The sequence below is a fragment of the Lichenostomus cassidix genome, chromosome 1 (genome assembly GCF_008360975.1).
Source record: "Lichenostomus cassidix isolate B80296 chromosome 1, HeHo_3.0, whole genome shotgun sequence".
In the NCBI taxonomy this organism is placed as follows: Eukaryota; Metazoa; Chordata; class Aves; order Passeriformes; family Meliphagidae; genus Lichenostomus; species Lichenostomus cassidix.
The window spans coordinates 107,900,017-107,921,286 of NC_139479.1; the positions used below are offsets into that span (position 1 = coordinate 107,900,017).

The window sequence follows — 21,270 nt, forward strand, 5'->3', positions numbered from 1 at the left end:
CATCCTCCCAGGAAAGTCTGGCAGTCAGCACAACCCTAGATTAACCAAAAATCTCATTAAAAGAGAAACAGAAGTTTGATATCCACACACACACACACACACACACACACACAGAGGCTGCAACAATAAATCATCCTCTCCCACAGAGAAAACTTTTTAAAATAAAAGTGCTCTAAATGAATTAAATCATTGATGAAAAAGAGAAAACTAAAAAGCAGTAAAATTGCTGAGCATCAACAAGAGGTAAAATATGACTTGTTTACATATGGGCAAGAACAATTATTCCATAAACTCCTTTTAGGCTTGTCTAAGCACATTCTTGATACAGGTAGAGAGAAAGACAAATAGAATATTAAATCAAAGCACATTTCATATCCCTGTTTAGGGGCCGATTGTCCCTGGATAAGCCTAGCAAAACTTGAGTACTCAGGAAAAATTCTTTGCAGTTTTGGAAATACTGAAGGTTAGAAGTGATAAACCTAAAGCAGTCAGAGATCTGCTCAATTTGTGCCTGAGAGGAAGGAAAATGCACAAAATCCAAACACATTAACTGGCTTTGAATGACTTCCATATAAATTATTTGTTTGGAATAAAGACACCAACAGTCCCTCCCCCAGAGCTTTTCACATCTGCAGGCAAAAATTATTTTTATCAAGGCACACACAACAGCAACAGCCCAGGCTTGGGACAGGACTTTCCCCCCACAAGAAAGAAAGTTTAGAAGGAAAGAGCATAGGGTGACCAGAAAACAGAAGAAAGCCCTGCCAGTGTCAGGATATTTGCTCTTTCCACCTCTGGAGCTACAATGGGGCAAGAGGGGCAATGGCTCTGATAGCTCCAATTCCTTTTATCAGTGGCAGCAGTGCCAGAATCCCGAGGTGATGCTGCTGGGGACAGTGACACCTTTGCTGAGGGACAGGGATGGCCCTCCCAGACCCCTGGGTGTGTGAGGTGAGCCCCTGGCTCTCCTCTGGAGGAGAAAGGGAGGTGAAAACCCAGCTGCCTTCATCATCCAGGAAAGAAATAGGACAAAAGCAGAGCAATGTAGCGTGACGAAGAAGGGGTGCCTGCTCAGTGAGCTGGGACAAAGGCTTGTAGAAATCTGTCAGAAATATCATAAGGAAAAGTATAGAGTTATTACCATTTCTATAGCCTTTAGGATCCTCTGGTGGCAGAGCATTTTCAACGATTGTTTCTGTTTGGTGGAATCAATTATCTCCTGATAGATTCTCCTTCCAAGCTTAAGATTGCATTTAAGAACTCATCTGCTTTCTGAATTCTAATTGGGCATGTTTTGAACTGTAGATTTTTGGGGTGAATATTTTGCTTATGAATCTCTTTCTATTTCAAAGTGGTTGCCAAACCCATTTACGTGTCTGCATGGTATAAAGTGTTCTACACGCAGTACACAATTTGACTTGGGTATCTGGTTTATTAAGCATGGTTTGATATGCTAGCAAAGTGAGAAACAAAAAGACAAAGCGGAGAAAAATGAAGCTCATTAATGTTTATGTATTTTTAAAGTCACACTTGTGCCTTGGAAAGTTGATTTATTATTTCAATAGACATTCAGACATGCTAGAAATAGTATTATTATTAATTTTATTTCAGACAACAAAGTGAAAATGGAGGGGGAAAACTGGGCAATAAAGATAAAATTGCCCTTTTTATTTTTTCATTGTTGAATCAAGCAGTCTTATACGTAGCTGATATGATAAATGCATTATACAATTCCTTCTGAAGGATACTCAGATCCTTCATAAAATAAATATAAATCCCAAGTGACATATTAATACCTTCCTTACTCAAACAAAACACTTTGAAAGTTTGTGGGCATTTGTCTGGCTAATTAGAGAAATAAAATCCATTTGATCAGGACCTCATTCTGGATGAGTACCCCAGACCTGGTCTGTTTGTGTAGGTGTGGCTCCCAGGAGATGCTGTCACACCCCAGTGAGGTGTGCCTGGCCTTGTCAAAGAGCTCTGGCTGAGAGGCAATTTGAAGCCCAGGTGCAGCTGCAATTGTGGACAAAGCCTTCCCACCATCTCTAAACAAAAAGAACTCTGATTGCCTTTCTCAGCTCCCTGCCTTGCTTCTGCCTTCAGTGGCTCTGCTGACTCCCAGAGAATAACAAGAGGCACATCTGTGTGAGTTTGCTTTTGGAGGCTGCCTTGGAGCTGGAGTGGATTTAAGTTGGAACATTCAGTCTATAGGTTTCACCTGCAAGGAATGCATTATGTATTATCACTCAATCCTTAATTAATGCTCCATGTGCATTTATTTTACAGCTGCCAAATTTGTGCCAGGATTGAGGTACTTTCAAGTATGGATAACGTAGAAGTGAAAAATTAGTATGAAGATGGAAAGCAGGCTTGGGGTTTACAATGGGTGGTTGAGGATATTTTGTGGCTTAATTTTTCTATTTCTGTTGATGCAATTGTCCCCTGGGCCAGCTGAGCTCGTGTTTTTCTGTGATGTATTACTAGTAAGCCTTTAAAGAGTTTCAGAAAGATCAGTCCTGGCTGCAATCACTGTTCTTCTCTGTCATGATTGGCATTGGTATCAATTCTGCTTCCATGGTTCTCACACACATACAGGTAGGAATGCAACACCAGGTGCAGTTAGATTAAAAAAACATAGTAATTTTTTGTTACTTAAAGTTAAACAAAAACTATAGTCACAGTACTTAGAAATCATCTTCCTTTGCAAACTTTTCTTTTTTTCGTGATAAAATTTCTCCATGCAAATATTAATCTGTGAATGGCAGATTGCTTTTTGCAAAAAGCAAATACAAAAGGGAAGAACCCACAGCTAAACAAATTATTTTATATAAGTTTTCTCTGGAATGGTGTGTTTTTCTTTCTACCTGTCTCCCTCATAGAAACCTTTCCACAGTCCATACTTCAGAATGTTATGACCTGACACAAGCATTGCAACACTTTAAGGGATAAAGGGGTTAGCTTGATTTTTTAAGTCTGGGATTTCAATTGGAAAATCCATTCCCAGTTTTTCCAATTTCCATAAGTGATGCACACTTGGTAAAACTCCTACGTGAAGTACACTTAGCAAAATTCCTGTAAACCGATGGCAAGTTTAACTTCTAAAAACCACTCTGATATTACAGGGGAAAAAAAAAAAAACACCAAAAACCTCTTCCTTAGAAAGAAAAGAAGAATATTCCCTATGAGGAATCTTAATTTGCTCTTATTTACCAATCTATAGCTGATTATGCACTATGCCCATTACACAGTAATTCATCTCGAAATAATAAATAGAATTGATGACACATTTGTTAGCAAACATCTGATGAAGGAAAAATAATTCCCTTCATGCAACAAAGCACTATAATATTTCCCACTTGAAAAATTTAATTTAATGTCCTAAAACCCAAACAAATCAATATCCCAAGCACATCAGAAGGTCAGAAAATATTTTTTTCCCCTGTGAATGCAACCTTGCCCCTGCTGGTTTTTTTGCTCAGCCCCTCAGAGCCCAGGATGTGATCTCACCTCTCCCTGCCTCCTCTTCAGTGCTCAGGACAAAATTGCACCTAAAGGAAATGACAGTGCAGCTGTTTGCCGATTATGAGGTACTCTGGCACATCTCAAGATGAGATGAAAATCTTCCAGTCCGCCTGAATAAGGGTTTTATTATTTCCCAGGCCTTTCCTCTACAGCATAATGAGAATAAAAGCTTCTGAGATGCACTGATTTTACCTAAGATGCCATAATGTAGAGAAAAGAGCCCCTCTTTCTTCAGCAAAGAGCCCAAAGATTTCACAAAAAAAACCCAAAAAACATGGGGAAATGAACTAATATTAGGCAACAGAAGCTGTTTTCCTTGATCAAAAAAAACCCAAAAAGTCTGAGTGAGCCCACAACAGATTTCAGGCTTGAAAAAATACATAGATCTGGTGAGATGTGGAACCTCTAAGGTTGTTCATTATTGGCATTTAAAGCTACTTTCAAGCAACATCTGGATGTGAGTAACCAGTGTGATCAATGTTAGCAGTGGTAGGAAGTTTTACAGAAAAAAAAGAAAAAGCCATTCAAAAGCTGCAAACTGCATTATCATCAAACCAATAGCAATAACCTAAGTACACTAAAATATTTATCATTTATTCTAGAGCTCCCCTATAGGGGTCCAATGCTCATTCAGTCAGATTCCAGGTACAGTCTCTGTACTTTAATAATCACAATATGATTAGCAGCTTTACCATTCATTGTTCTAAAAATGCTTTTCTATACGTTCTTCTTTGTCTTGCAGTACTTTTAAAAACGCTTATACCAACATTTTCTAAAAGTCACAATTTCCCTGTACCAATAATGTGAGTCCCAGGATGCAGTCATTTATCTCATCCATTAAATTTGAGGATGAAACACTTTGTTTGCTTTCCCATTTGGATTATTGTCTGAAAAGCCCAAGCTTTCTGCACAGTTACTGAGCCTGTGAAGTCACTGCCAAAACTCAAAGAAGCTGTAAGGTTTTCTATTTTCCATGTAGCCAAAAATACCTGATAAGCCATTTATGCCTATATAGCTGTCATTATGCCCAGGAAGAACTTGCACTGATCTAATTAATATCACTGCTTCCAGATAGTGATGCTTAAACAGAGATTAAAATTGCTTAGAGTATGAACACTATTTCACAGATGGGGGGAAAGATTATTTGATTAATTGGTTTGCATAGGACTTCACAAAGAGAAGGAAAGAACAAATTTATTTGATTCAGATCCCAGTTATTTTTATATTACCATCATATTTTTACCTGGAAATATATCTATACATATGTATTACACATACAAATACACATGTATCTCTAAGGATCATTTAAAGTAAAAAAAAAGTCTTCCAGAAAAATACTGTTCTTAAAGGAACTAATATTCACATATATATCTTGTGCCTCAAACTGGGGGAGTAACAAGTGTTATTTTGGAATCTAAATATCATAGAATGGCTTGGGTTGGAACAGACCTTAAAGATCATCCAGTTCCAATCACCCTGCTATGGACAGGGACACCTCTAACTAGACCAGGTTGTTCAAAGCAGACAGTCCCATGCAGTAGTAAGTTAACTCATGAGAAAAAAAAAAAAAAATAAAAAAAGCTCATGGTAAAAAAGAAATGCAGTCCCATGAGCAAATAACACACTCCCAACACTCCCCACCCCTCAAGCCCTAAATTCCCATCATGCACCATATATTCAGCCCATATTATTAAATACAGGTACTTGGAGTTATTTGTACTTCGAGGTACAAGGAGAAGAGAAGGAAAAGGCACTGTCCAAAGCTACCTTTTCCAAGTTAGAAAATAGAAGGGCTTCTCCAGGACACTGATAAATTCCTCCAGAAGGAAGGAGGATAGTGCATGTAGTACACATAAACACGTATTTCTGCAAGTATATGGAATGCCAGAGGAGCCAGTTTAATCATGTTGGCACAGCCCATATTGGTACCAACCACCTATTAATTGTTTTCATGCTTTATATGATGATTTCAGGGTAGCAGTTCTCCATGTAGCCCACATCACAAAAAAAACCAAACCAAACCAACCAAATTTTCAGAAAACAGAACAAATCACCAACACATTTCAGAGCTTTCTCTAATCCAACCAGAAGACAGGCACAGGCATAATTTGTGCAGTGTGGGAAAAGGTCTGGAGCACAAGCCTGGGGAGGAGCAGCTGAGGTTGTTTAGCCTGGAGAAAAGGAGGCTCAGGGGTGTCCCTTAACACTCCCTACATCTCCCTGAGAGGAAGGTGTAGCCAGGTGGGATCAGTCTCTTCTCACATATAACAAGTGACAGGACAAGAGGAAATGGCCTCAAACTGCAGCAAGGGAAGCTTAGACTGGATAAGGGAAGAAAATATTTCACCAAAAGGGCAGTCAGACTTTGGAACAGGCTGGCCAGTGTCTGAAAGATGTGAAGATGTGTTTCTAGGGGCATGGTTTAATGGTAGGCTAGGCAGTGTTAGGTTGATGATCTTAGAGACCTTTCCCAACCTAAGTAATTCCATAACTCTCTCCAAAGCTGCCCATGATCTTTTTCATAGACAGAGTGAAAAGGAAAAGAACAAACAGAAAACTAAACTCTTACCAATCCAAATGACTTTGCATTTAGAATGAAGTCCAACATGTAAGAAACACAGAAAAACCAGAAAAATGCTGAGTAGTTCCAGAGGACAGATTTAATTTCCCATCTATGTGACTGCTGAGCTGATGCATCTTTTACTCTGCCATGACTGTTTGTTTGCCCACAGCTTCCAAACACCATTTCATTTATTGAGTCAATTCACCAGCTTGGGTCAGGTTCAGACATAAATCTGTGTCCTATACCCACGTTGCTAATATGCTTAAAGCAAAGTAATGAATGCTGCACTTCCAGATAAGCATAATGAATACAAAACCCCACCAAACAGCTGGATGTGTGTGTATTTGATGAGAAAATAATGCTCTGAGACACAATAATCTTTCCTGTTAGTAACTTATTCCACAAGCTTATTGAATTTTGAGTTGTCCTTATATTTTAGTGTCTTCTCATGTGTAATGCATATGAGAATTCTACACTTGAGTTCCAGATGGACATCCAAATCATCTGATATATTTAAGCCATAATTTTGAATTTCTTAAACAAGCTGTTCTTCACTATGAATTTTTTTTACAACATTACTCAGAGCCTTGCAATAAACTCCAGGCCATATTTTCTAAATTCAGAATTTAAGTTGATCTCCCAGAATGTCCTCGTAAAACTTACCATACACAAAATAAATTTGTGCACTACCTTTTTTTTGTCAAAGCAAATGCATATTTTGTACCCAAAGAAAAATCATTAATCCACAATTTGCAGGGGAAGTTTCAGATACCACATCAAAAATGTACCAGTTTACTTAATTGCAGTCTCTTTTTCAGGTAATGAATCATAACCTCTGTTATTCCTGTCCATTAAAAGGAGTCAACATATTTTTGAAGGCACACATGAAGCAAAAGGTGGCATAACTCAATGGACTAAGATTATATTGCAAGATTATATTGCAGCCATTACATTCCAGCCCTTTTTGCCTATCACAAAGTTTTCTGATTAAGGGCTCAAGCTGGAAGATGCTATTTGTGCCCAGTTAAAACATCCTCTTCCCAGATTATGCAGCCACCCAGACCCTGCCAGGACTATTTAGGAAACCATTAGAACAACGTTGCTGAAGTGCAGAATCACAGTGCTCACAAGATGCTCACAAGATGCTCACTGAAAGGGAAGGTCTGCCTGGAGCCTTTTGTCTTGCTTTGCCAAAATAGTTTGATGCAGCAGAGTGGTGAACTAAAGGAATAATTATTTTCAGATGGAAGTGTTTGGCCCTTAAGGAGAGAAGGCAGAGAAATTAGGGGTGGGTGGCAAACCTACCTCCCGCTAGGCAAAATAGATTTTTGAGATTCATCTGCAACATGTAGTCTGAGGCTCTGGTTTTCATGTTCCCAATTCAACACGAGAGAGTTCAGACTGCCCCTAAGTCTGCTCCTTCTGCCATAATCAAAACAGAGCACTGAAGAGTTTTGCTCTCTGTGGAGAAGTTAATTTTTGTCCCTACAGATCTGCAACCCGTTTGCACTCTGGTAGTGCACCTAGTGAACTGGAGCCTACAGTAGTTTCATGATGCTGCAGAGCAAGACAGCAAGAAGCAATGTTTGCAGCCATCAGGGAATTAGAGAGAAGGCTAAATATTACACTTGGATGAGATTGCAAGTTTTAAGTAAAAATATCAGAGATAAATTGTGGGATCATTTAAACATCAAGGGATAAAACAAAAGAACAATTTTTTTTCTCCAATTTTGCTCTAAATGGAGAAACAAAGAAGTCCTGATGTGGCATTTACTCCTCCACCTGAGTCATAAATCATTTGCATCTTAGACTGAAACCATGGCTTTGACACTCTATAGAGCAAACATGTTTCCCAAAATGGTGCCTGGTGGTTTGTTTCATGCATCTCTAGAACACAAAAATTATGCAAGCCCTTCCTTCAGTCAGATTGGAGATGTCAATCTTTTACTTTGGCATTCTATTTTAACACACACTCCACTCCCTTTGTCTTTCAAATAAATGCCTCCCTTGCTAACATGGATCCACAGAAAAAGCACAAAACCAGCCAGCTATAAAAACACCATCAAGACATGAAAGTCGTTGTTCACTTGACTCCTACACACCCTGCCTCTTAATTGTTCCTCTTGCACCTTACTTAAAACTCCATGCCACCAGGTCAGACACTGATTTTGTATTTGTGCACTGCTTGGCAGCATTGGTTTTAATTGCTCCTTTTGCACTAATATAATCTAAAAGATCTGTAAACTGGCTGAAAGGTCTGTAAACTCAGCATAACAAAAGTCGAAGAGGCAATCTTTAATCTTCTCCACTGCAACACTTTGTATTTCTGCAGGAGACAGGTAATGCCCTTACCCACCTTATGAATCCTTCATCTCTTCAAGCAGAGGACAAAAAGTCAATGTCACATCTGACTTGGTCTTTTGACCTAAGAGGGCTCAGAAAATATTTCCACTTCTGATATCCTCATATATGCTTTTGGGGATATCTACAGCTGCTGAGCGATCTGGATAGGTCCCAGAGAAAGCACACCATGTATTTGTGTCCTGAATTTGCATTAGATTGATATATAAATTTCTGATAGAAGACTTGGTTGACTGACATTTTTCAGAAAGGCGTCAATAGACTTTTCTTCCTTTGCTACTTAACTGTCTAGAGTTTTGCTTCAAACACTGCAGTGAAATCCTGAATGTTGTGTTAGGTGTGCAGAAGTCCACTAGAACCAAGTGACTGCAGCAGCTGCAGAAATAGAAACAGGAATGGCATTGTGGCACACGGTTTCCATTTCAGTGACCACTTTGGAAAAGACACCCATGACAATTTCTCATATAAACAAAGGCTCTACAAAACAAAAATAAACCAGAGTCAAATGCTCAGGCAGCAAGGTGTGCTGTTAAAGCCTCGCTGTGCACATCAGTTACAATCAGGAGGTCAGGCTATCAACCTGATCTGTGAACTCAAATAGGAGCTGTTCAATGTGACTATATTCCTGTCTTGTGCTGTTAAAAGCATCAGTTTCAGAACAGCATTAGAGAGTTTTCATACTGACATTAAGGCTGTAGAGTGTAAGGAAAACTTTTCATTACATCACTTGTACTCATACAGCAACATTCCTAATCTGCCCATTATTCTACAATTCATGTGTCTTGCCCAATTAAATATTGGCATACATTGCCAAAGCCTTTTATGGAGTTTCAAGGACAAATGTCATCATTCTTAGGGATCTTGTCTACCTAGAAAATCTTGTGCAAAAAAAGCTGTAAAACATTTTCAAAAGAGGATGGCATATTGCTAGCCTTACTGTAAGAAATAGCAAGACATAAAGCATTGGAGCACCTAGCACAACTTGGATTTTTCTGCTCTGGAGAACACCAGCAGTTTCCAAGTGAGCAGCATCCTGACTGGTAACAGAAACCCTGAGCTGGAAGAGAGGGCTCATTGTTTTCATTCAGATTATAACAGTAATTAGAATTCCATATTATGCATTTACCTTGATTAGTTATGCACATCTATTACAGGCAACAAACTTTTTCTAACTAAATACTCTGCAAGCACTTACTGACTGAAGAAAACTTGAAAAGACTGTCAAGTTGGACAATAAATTATTTTGCTGAGTCAAGAAAAGAAACATGGAAGACGCCAAAGGCAGCAAGAAAAGATCTGAGAGACAAGTAATACAGAGGGAAAAAAGAGTGATGGCAGCTGGAAAGAAGAAGGAAGCAAACAGCAATCAGGATCACAATGAGAAGGAGGAAAAGCAAGTGCAGAAGTTTCTCACAGCATTAGGAGAGCAACAGTGAAAGAAGGGAAGGTTTGTGCATTTGAGTTCAGCACTTTTAATGTGAAGCCTCATTTTTCCTCAGTGACTCTAGGGGCACCAGAGACATAAATGTCATGCCCAGAGGAGCTCTGGCATAAAGAAAATGTAAAAATGGTGCTCTGCTCCAGAGCAGGAACCCTGCAAAGTGAGCAACAACTTGGCTACAATGATTCTGCTGATTGAGGCGCAACTCCTAAACAAACAAATAAATAAATGTGTTATGTTTTAACAACTACAACAAATAACCTATGGATTCAAGAATCTTTTGTTTTTAAAGGGTGTCCCCAAGTTAACAGCCCTGTACACAGCTGGTTGAAACATCTACATAGGTCAAGTCCTCAAATGACCTCTTTTTTTTGGAAAAAAAGTAACAATAAGGCCTACATGATGTTTAAACATCTGCAGCGTCCTACATAATTATACTGATGATGCCATGCAAAACTAAAGTGCCTTATTCTCCCTCCAAAGTTTCTCTTGCCTTTGGCTGATTTGGTCTCTGTTCAGCTGGTGTATGAGATGGACTAAACTATTACAAACATCTTTGCTGTGGGGCTCTTCAAAGCACAGCAAAATGTTTCCATCTTTATGACATTTACCTCTTAAAGAACCATGAGTTTCCTGCAAATATTTTAAACATGGAATTTTTCCTCCCTACGAATTATGGATGAAACTAACATTTCTCCCCCCTTTGCAATTTTCATCCTCAGTTTTCTTTTATGAAGTAATTTCACTTTACACTTAGATGCAGTACGTCTCTAAAGCCAGTTGTAGATTTGGTAGGAAGCATGCCAATTTAATTTTTCTAGAAACTCAAACGAGAAGCGAATATTGCAAAAAGTAAAAAAAAAATATTGCAGTGAGCATCCATTCTTGTCAGACCAATTCTGCCCTTCCTTTTGTTTTTCCCAGAAGATTACCAGCTTACATTTGACCAGTTTGCAGCAGGAGCAGATAGACAATCAGCTGAATGTATATTCTGTCACCAGACAAGGCAGGGTGACAAAATAATGACTACCTAAGACTACCTAAATATTATAATCAGCTATCCTGCTTGGATATTTCACAAACATTCCACTGCAGTAGCTTAGAAGCAAAATATAACTTGCAGAAGACTGTGGATACAGACAGTTAAACAGGTCTTCCAGTTTTCTTCTGTAGGTGACTAGTCCACATCAACCCCAGAGGAGCCAAAAAACATCCACAAACCAAAAATGTGCACCAAGTGGTATCTAATATAGTTTGTCCCATGAGAACTGCAGAAATTTTTTTATTGTGTTGTACATGTGTGTCATTTCACATCATGCACTCATCATCTTCATCCCAATCTCAGAAAGAAAGCCAAGATTTTGCAAGCTGGGCTGCTGCCTAAGCTTCATTTCTCAAACAACAGGAGATATCTCATGTTTCTAAAGGCTGAGTTGAAGATAGTATTATAATCTTGCAAATGTTTCTGAACCCCAGTTCCGGTTTACATTCCACAGATACACGAACAGCTCCTCTCCTCTTAACATTAGTAACACCTCTGTTTTCAAACAAGACCTGACCCAAGCACAGCTGTTTGCTGCTGGGGCTGGGAGCTTCATGTGAGCTCTTGTGTTCCTCAGATTAGGTCACACTAAGGGACACAAATTTGCAGAGTGGGAGCTACAAAGGAAAGTCAGGAAAACGGGGGATGGATAAAATTCAGGAAACAAACAACACACCAAAGAAAACCTACAGACAGGATTAATAGCAGCCTTCTCCTCACAGCCTTGAAAGTATCACCACATGGCAAAAACACAGTCATGGTATATTATGCACTGATGCTTTGGAGATAAAAGATCTATAAATACTGTCCCCCCCAAAATTGTTACAGAAATATCTACAAAACATACAGTGATAGAAATATTTCCTGGTAATACATACTTTAATGACTAACATTTACAATGCCTGTGTTTATTTTCCTATACCACTCACTGCCATCTTTGCTCTATTGCTAATTATCAGGAAGATTGCCTTATTTTTTCTGGCAATGCTGCCATCCCTTTATCCCATCAGATGCTGAGCAGCCACCCCAAATCTCCTCTCTCTGAGCTTCCTGGCATAGTTTGATAGCAGAAGAGTTACTCCTGTGGCAGAAATAGAATGGCAGAAATGATACCCTTAATACCAGCAGTTTATTCATGGATATCCCACCAGAGATCCCTGACATGCAACATCACTATGTAGGGTGAGTATGTGAACAAACCCACAATCCCATAAAATACAGCAGTGGTTAAACACAGAAATGGAATAGAAGAAAGAAAAAAAATGATAGTTCCTTGTCAGGAGGTGACTGTTGGATGCTAGCCTTGCAGGCTGCTCCAGCTGGGGATATTTTTGCCTTTTTAAAGTCACATCACAGCGATGATTCCCCAAGCACAGATTCCCTGACAGATATAGTTTAACAAATTTATTTATCCAGTCCTGAGTGTTTTTATTAATGACTTTAGAGAATTACAAGAGAAACACTCTTTCTTTACCATTGTGCCGTGAAAGCAATGCATTCCAGCTTAAACCACATGGTCACATAGTGAAAATGAACCATACTGCAAAATCTGTCACTGTTTTGGTAGACAGAGTCTGTAATGTACCCATTGCAAAAAGTATAAAAACAACCACAATCTACTCTTTTATGGCTCTTAATCCTTATTTGAGTTCATTGCTACAGGCCTGCTTCACACTAATGGGGACTTCTACAAATGAGCAGATTCTCTGAATTCAAGAGTAATTAATCTAATGGGACTACTAGTGCTGGTATTAGAGCAGTAGCAATACAAGATTTGCACATAAGCCTTACATTTCCCTGCCATTCTATGAGCTACTTGTTCCCAAATGAAAACTCTTGGTAGTCTGTGTTTATTTTTGTTTTGAAGTACTTCATAATTTGTTTCATTACTGACACAAAAGCTTCCCTAGAAAGCAAAAACATTTGTTTATTTTAATTGACCCTGCCTTGAAATCATCATAGGATTTGTTTGTTGGCCAAAAACATTTCAACAATGCGTGTGATTACAAAGCTAGCTGGAAACTTGGATCTGAGTGCTTTTTCTCTAAGGAAACCATTTGTATTTTAAAAAACAAATTCCTCTCCTCCATCTTTCCAGGTCAAATTCTTTGAAAATTTTATTTGAGCCCCTAAAATCGTTGCCAAAAGCAAACTGTTTACTTCATGGTGCACACAGTAGTTTTTCAATATTAAAACTATGCCATTTATATGGAGAGTATATGTGCTGGATACAGGTGTGGAAGTAAGAAAGGAAACAAAACAAACCCCACATCTTACCAAATAAAATCCACCAAATAGACTCATCACTATTAATTGGCCCTGCTGTGCACGTAGCAAGTAATGCAACTGTGTGGTTATGCTCCATAGGGGCTATTTGTATCCTGTGACACACTGAAATACTCTGCTGGAAAAGCAGAAGTCTAAAACAGCAGCAAAGCCCAGTCTCACCAGCCAGCTCTTGTCTGCTTCTGTTAGCATCAGTGGACTCTAAGAAGGACTGACACCTTTATGTGATGCAGAGAATTAGGACCAAAACGATCCTTCCACAACCTGACATGGTTTTACACTCTGAAGTACATTGACCCTTTTAAATTTGTTTACTATTTTGACCTTTCTAAATGAAGCCCTTACTGGTTTTTTTTTCCTGTGGACAGTAAAGTACAGAAAACAATGTGAACTAGGTACAAACTGATCAAAGATTCATTAAGAGCAAGACAAATAACATATCAAGTTAAATGCACTGTACCATTAGAAGATTTAAACAGCTGCTCCAGTAAATTGCACTTCACACTGCCAAAGTAAGACTTAATAGATAGAACCACCTCCCTAAGAAGTCAGAGCAAGCCAGGTTTTTTATAGCTGATATTTCTGCATTTGAGACATTTCATACTAATGTAGTGCATTAATATCAAATACACACGATGCCATTTTAAACCTATGATAAGAGAAGGAAAAAGTTAAAGAATGAGACATTTGTGTAAGAGAGTCAATACAGGTCTGAGGTATTTAATACTGTTACTAATCACCATAATCTATGTAAAATATGCAGAAATAAAGACACAGTTGGACAAAACATAGCTGCAACACAGTCAGTGGAGATCAGAAAGAAAGGGCTGCTATCTATCACACTTTTTCTATTCTAGGAAACGAGAAGCCAGGTGCCAGCATTAGCTTCCTGCACTTTGTATGCATGCATGGAAGAAATCAGGAATCAGAAATTAGAGTTCAATTAATTTAAGAGACCAAAAGAAGGACTCTAGGGTCCAAGAAGGATCCCACCATCTTTTTGCCAGTGCAAAGTAGAAGTTCTGTTCAGCAGTAGAGGCACTATCTCAATACAACTGTTCCCAATTCCCTATTCCAAGATTTAAATGGTAAGACTTAGACAGGCCACATAAGGGATATCCCCATCAGACAAACCAACACAGGGCACACAATCCCTAAGACACCATTTATTGAAATACAATCAAGGAGGTATAAAACACGATGAGATAAATCCATTTCAAGTACTGTTCCAGCCTCTCAAAGATTAAATCAGTCTAAGTTTGAGAAATTTTAATGGATGTATAAGGTCATGGCCAACCATTGATCTAAACCACCTCTGCTTTAAGTATGGGAGTGGCTCAGATGAACTGCAAAGGTGCTTCCCTTCTCAATTAGTCTATGTTTCACCCATTTATGCCTTGTCCAACATAGCAAACAGAGCATCAGACCCCCTCCCTTTTCCTAGGCCACAGCTGAACTGCACCCACTAAATTTGCTCCCCATACTGGTTTCAAGATTAAGGTCATACTTGAGAATTTTTTTTGCAAGCTTCCCTATTTCCCATCCAAAACTCAAAATGCAGTAAAGCAGCAACTCTAGCAGGAAATTTTGATAGACATTTTTGAAAAAAATATGTCTTCACAAAGCTTAAAATCCTGAGTTTTGAATACAACAAAATGATGGAAACACCACTCCTTAATGAAATGGGCACATGGTCTTAAAATCTACAGCTTAGTTCTAAGCTTCCACAGTGTAGCAAATTTCCAACAGCTTTTTAGATGCAGGATCCATAGAACCCAAATCCTCAACCACTCCACAGTGCACAGACTGTGCATTTGAGTGATTATACAGAACAGAACCAAAATTTTCTGTGGCTGAGATGCTGTTGGAATTGAAACAGGAGGCCCTGCTAAGAAATAGTTTATCGAGTCAGGTGCAATGCCATTCTGACATGGTTATCACACTGGATATCACTTGGTTATCATGGATATCATGGTTATCACTTGGATAGCATGGTTATCACACTGGACTGGAGCAGGTATTGCCACACACATTCCAAACCCTTGGAACCAGCCCAAGACTTCTTTTGCAGTTCTTTAGTACACACTGGAAAAACACTATAAGCCACTTCAGAAAACAAGATTTCTCAAGATGTTAACCTTTACCCTCTTAAATATGATTCAATCATAACAAAATATCAGACAGCATGATATTTCACTAGTATAAATGAAAATATTATGAAAGAAGGCACTCTTTCTGTTAGGAATAGATTGACAGGAGGAAAAACTTGTGACAAGCATGTGACTCACATTCTGGTGAATGAAGTGTTGTTAACTCTGTTGACATCAACACTTCTTTAACCAGTAAGTTAGGATTCACCTTACAGAGACAGCCAACCCCACTGAAGTCATCCCAGATTTATAAAGTTGTGAGGTCAACACCAATGAGAGATAAAATCTTTCTAGTAACATCACTCAGTGAGGTTTTTACAAAAGTAACATTCAGCAGGAGATAACAACTCCAGACAGTGCAGAGGGAAGGAAAAAAAAAATCTGACTGATGTGAGTAAGACACGAGATTTGTGGAGGTATTTTTAAAAGAAATTTTCAATACTTTAAAATCTCTTTTAAGCCTTTACTAGGATTTTAAACCCTTGTAATTTAGAAGACTTTTTCAAGAGGGAGTGGCAAAGTTGTAATGTCAGGTTGATAGTAAAAGAGTGCACTAGCAGTCAAGAAAAAGAGGAATATTATATATGTACAGACAAAGCAAAATATCTTTATCCATGTGGACTTCACAATACATATCATTGAAGCATTATAAACTTTACTAACCATAGGAAAAGAAGAACAGACATCAGTTGCATCACTCTGAAGCTGGCAGGGCAAAAATAAATAAATCAATAAACAAACAAAAATCTATGAATGTTTATTCTCAGTTGGTCCAGAAATTTAGCTTTGTCACCAGATGTTGCCTTATGCTTTTAATCAATGTGAAACTTTTAACCTGGCATGCACAGGTACTTCCTTGTTTCTAAAATTGTTTGGAAACACTAGCAGCACATCTATTGGAGTAAATGAGCAAGAGAATAGAAACGAAGAAGGCTAAAGCAGTCAAAAAGGCCCCAAACTTTTCTTCCCTTTAATGGAAGCAAATAAGATATTAAATGTACAACCAGATCAGGTTGTGCCAAGCCCTCCTCAGCTACAAACCCATGGATCCAGCACACTCCAGTTGACACCTCTTGTGTAAACACCAGACTGTTTACTCCTGCATGGCTGAGAATTTGCCAGTTCTGCAGGAAGCTACAGCTTAAGCCATTGGAAATGCAGATTCAGGGAGTTTCACAAAGTCCTTGGGAACAGATTTTTTTCTTCTGGTTTATTTCTGCCTGGAAATGACCATTCAGAATGAAGCGCTCAGAATATCATATATACTTCTTGATCCCATTTCAGTATCTATTAAGAGGAGAATCTCAAGAAAAAGGGAGCTCTCTACAGTGAACAACTAAGTCCAGCTCCCCCAGATGAGCATGCAAAACTAATGTGAATATTCAGTAGCAAATGTGACATATTGAATGTCCACTGAAAAAACAGAAATATATGAAAAACCTGGGAAAAATCCTTCGAATTTCATCCTTCCATTCCTATCATGTGTGTTCTGATGTAGGTTAATTCCAACCCCTGTATTGTGATCATAAGAATCACAACATCCCCAACCCTGTGTGGGATCAAGCAACAAGTCGGGATGGAAATTCTTAAGAGCCACTATACACCTTATTTTATTTGTAATGAGAAATATTTATTCTTCATTGTGATGTTAGTGTTATATCAGGAGCAAATCCTCAATAATTTTTTGATTTTGAGGCTTTTTAAACACAGGAGACCTACACTTAGAATTGCAGCATTTTCTATGGAATAAATACTGGTAGAATTATAATGGCCTTGGCTCATATTTTGTTAGCAAGGGCAAATTTCCTTTAAAGAAAGAACTAATTACTTCTGTTTCAGATTCCAAACTCCCTCCAGGTTGCATTGTAATGAGATTCAAAAGACATGCCAGAAGTGACTTGAAAGCACATTTGGCATTTTTAAATATGCATTCAGATAAACTCGATAAATCTGTTGATACACTGTTATCTATTGCTCCATACAATACCCTGACATGTTATTCTTCACACAAAATCTGCCATTAAACACCCTGCACTTTTAGTAAAAAAATGTAAAGCATTCAACAGGGACTAACAATATAAGAATGTGGAGAAGTTTTTTCTCCACAGCAAATAAGAAGTAAAATAAAAAGCAGAAGTAAAAAAGACAGTGCAAAAAAAAAGAAGAAAATGAAAATGCAAAAGAGGTGGGAAGTAATTACTTCCATATTGCATGGATTGAAACCTCACCTGTTACACTCTTGGAGCAACATGACAGAATTAAAAGCTAGCTTTAAAAGAGGAAAAAAAGACAAACATTCTCAGAGAAGCATTGAGGCTTTCTTGATTGTATAAATATGTACTTCCATGCTGAAAGCTCTCTTTGTGGCAATGGCATCTTTATATTCAGCAGGATTGCATCGCCATTCACATCACACAGAGTGTTTTACTAGATCTTGTTCTCATTAGCTCTGTGCAAACAACTGAACTAAGAGAGAGAATGCTGAATCCTATTCTTTCTTGAGCATTGTTTACCAGATCCCTCACTAACTTCCAATCAGTTCCACCTCTGCAATTTTATTGAAGGCAATGAGTTTCCACAGGTATTGTCATATACCATAATTAGAAAGCAGTCTCAGTTCAGTGAGACTTTATTGGCTTGACAAGCCATACAGAGCTTATAAGTGTGTAAGAAGAGAGAGAACATTGCCAGCTCTGTCAGAAATCAAGTAACATTCATCCAGGAGAAAGTGACTTTTCGAGCCTGAGCTTTGAACTCCTGTGTTGTCAGTATCTGCAGTGTATGGGAAGGAGACAACCTCTTTTTGTATGTTTGTGATCACTTAGAGAGCTTCATATTCATGCTGCATGTTTCAGGTCCCAGCTAAAAGAGCTGCCACACAAGTTCTGGTTGCATATTCCTCAAGCACATCTAATTCACATGATTTCTTTTGTTTTAAGCAACAGTGTGCATTCTACCCTCTGTCACTCTTTTGTTGCTTTGTAATAACCCTTATTAGTGACAACACACACACAAAATTGTTGTTCTGCCTCTTTGTATTTCAGTTAGCAAAGCAGATAATCTCAGCAACCTGCCTGAACGTTTGCTGTTGCACTCCAGTACTCCCCTAATGTCAGTGAAAAGCCTGGGGCTCCTGAAAGGAAAATTAACATCTCAGTTAGACTGTCTGCAGGGATTTTCTAAGAGCTGCTCAGTACCAGGTATCTCTTTTCTATTGTTAAGGAATCTGCCCAGTGTGACCATTAATGAGATTCTCTGGCAGCCACACTCCTGATGACGCCGATTTTCACTGCTAGGACTGAAATCCCTTCACAGGTTCAGCTCCAGGGTCCTTCCAGAGCCACCTTGTGTTGTGTTCCCCACACAGTTAAGTCCTGCCCTTACTGTTACAGCTGTCCCACATATTTTTGACTGATTTAGATCCTTCCAGGAATGTGGACTTCCCCATCATGTTCCTTGATGAGACTTGGCAATGGCATCATTGCGAAACATGTTGCCACTGAAATCCTCATTTTACACACTTTCACTATTGAGATATGTCCCCCTGTATCTACTTCCCATATGAAATAAACCCAGATTTAAGTAATTCTAGTCCCATGTTTCTTAGCTTGTTGAATCAACCCCATTAAATATTCTCTCTATCATTATCAGCATCATGTAATACCATACATTATTATCTTCCAGTTATATCCTTGTTGTTCCACTGTACTCTGTGACTCCTGGGCAACCTTGTGGACAGCTGCTTTTAAATCCTTTAAGTAACCCAGCCACTCCTTCCCATAGGTACTTCTGACCCTGTAATCACATGGAAGGACCATAATCTCCTTCCTCATGTTTGCCCATTCAGCTGCCTAAAATGAGGTTTCTTTGTAAATTCACTCCTGCAGCATAGTTCCTCAAGTAGAATCCTTGCTCCCTCACTTTCTTCTGCGTAAATGAATCCCTTATCAGTGTTTTCACCTTTACCACCATCTTTGCAGCTTCTTTATTTCTACTTCTCTTTTTTCCCCAACCTGCAATAGCCTCTAGACCATTAGCTTTATCTAAAGCCCTATCAAAAGTTGTAACTTGCTACTGAAAACTGCATTTATTACATTCAATTGCATTCAGTTAAAAATACTTAAACACATATGCATTTAAACCCTGTAGACTTAATTTTGAGAAAGCAGGCTATGTCCACACCACAGACACTATGGTTCTGCATCAAAATATGGACATAGAGGCCTCCACTAGCTTTCAGAGAACTCTTAATTTCCTAGAGTCACATTCAGCTGCACGAAATCATTATAATACTACAGCCTTTGCCCATGGACGAAGGGGACACTGACTTTCAGCAAGGTAAACTTTATTTTTAGAGCCAGGTAGAGCTGGAATAGTTTCTGGTTCAGTGCTCATGAATTCAAATGCAGGTTCCAATAGTTACCTCTCTAAAGCCCTAGAAAAGTAATTTTACCTGTTTATTTCTTTATGAGACTATTACTCCGTTTTTGTACTGAAAGAATTAGGTGTTTTAAAGCATTCTCTTACCCTGAAAATGCCTTAGTTCTAGAAAATGATGGTGTAACCTCTCTCTTTCTTCTTCTGCCCCTTCCCCAAAATCCCAAAACCCCACATGCCATCAAAATGCAGGAGAAAAGGGAATGGGTGTGCAGAGATTTACCAGTCTGTCAAAACAGAAGAATAGAAGTCTGTCAAAACAGAAGTCAAGAAGGAAATAGTTGAGCAGGTAATTTACCCTTATAGTAAGAAGAAACCCACAAAAATCACACTCATGAATAATTCAAGGAATAAAACCCAAATTTTCCCTTTCCATAGGGAATATATTCCTGAACCTTTTTTTTTAAAAAAAATCAAAGTTATTGCCTACAAGTTCACCTCATCAGGAAAGAAAAAAAAAAAAAAACTCATTAATAACATCACTCAAGAAAATAAACCAAGACAACTTCACCTCCTTCCACTTGCAGAGCTCCTGACCCAGGCATCTGCCAATCCACTGGAACACCCAGAGCTCCGGGACTCTCCTGCATCCCAGGGAGCAGCTGAACCCTGGCAGCTCTGAAACAACCCTTTCCCACCTCAGCAGCTGCTGCCAGTTATCTCATCACAGCCAGCTGAGGAATGGAAAGCATCAGCTCACTTTGCCCCACTGAGACATAAAAAGCCTTTACAAAGTTCTCTGTAAGAAAGTATTTTCTTGCGGTAATTTTTCAGAAGTGGTTAAAAGTTTATTTCAAATTAAACAGAATGCAGGGTTTTAAAAAAGAAGAAAAATAATACTTGGTCAAGTTTATAAAAGAAATGAACAAAGAAGTGATGTTGCTTTCATGAAGAGACAGAAAGTTGATACTGTTCCTCAGGTCTTCCCTTTTTTTTTCCTTCAAAGTGGGCTGAGATGCAAAAATAATAAAAAATTATGCAAGATGAGAACCAGGGAAAATTCTTTTCACAGACATCTGGTAATTTCCTACCATCTTCCCACTTAAGAACCTGAACCTTGTTTTATAAATAAATTTTATGTCCTCAAAATACCTTTTTCTCCTTATAAAAGTCAATCACTTCTCTAAAGTAAATTATGCTCAGGTAACACTGAGTAAGCCAATAAATTAAAACTGAAATTTACAGAAAAAATAGTATTGGTAACCTTCAAACCCTTAAATACATATTCTGAAGTCCCATATTTCAGCATAATTCAGATCCAGGAGTTTAACTGTTCATCCCTCATTAAGCTTCCTGTGTATTGAAAGATGACCTGTTCTTCACTGATCCTGGGAATAATTATGCGCATGCTAAAGTTAATATGCTGTAAGTAATCATTGCAATGACCCTCAGTGCAAATAAAATTAAGGAGGCATGTATATCCTAGCCAGTTTAAGGCCACAGTTTATTTTATCACACAATTTCT

At 38.5% G+C, this 21,270-nt stretch overlaps 1 long non-coding RNA gene across 1 annotated transcript in view; it reads right to left on the bottom strand.

The window, feature by feature from the left end:
• The window catches only part of LOC146445507 (uncharacterized), a 63,006-nt gene extending 42,429 nt beyond the window's left edge, over window positions 1-20,577 (bottom strand). The window contains exon 1 of the long non-coding RNA XR_014852376.1: window positions 20,317-20,577. This is a non-coding gene — a long non-coding RNA (uncharacterized LOC146445507). The remainder of the gene's footprint in view (window positions 1-20,316) is intronic.
• Between the last annotated feature and the right edge of the window lie 693 nt (window positions 20,578-21,270).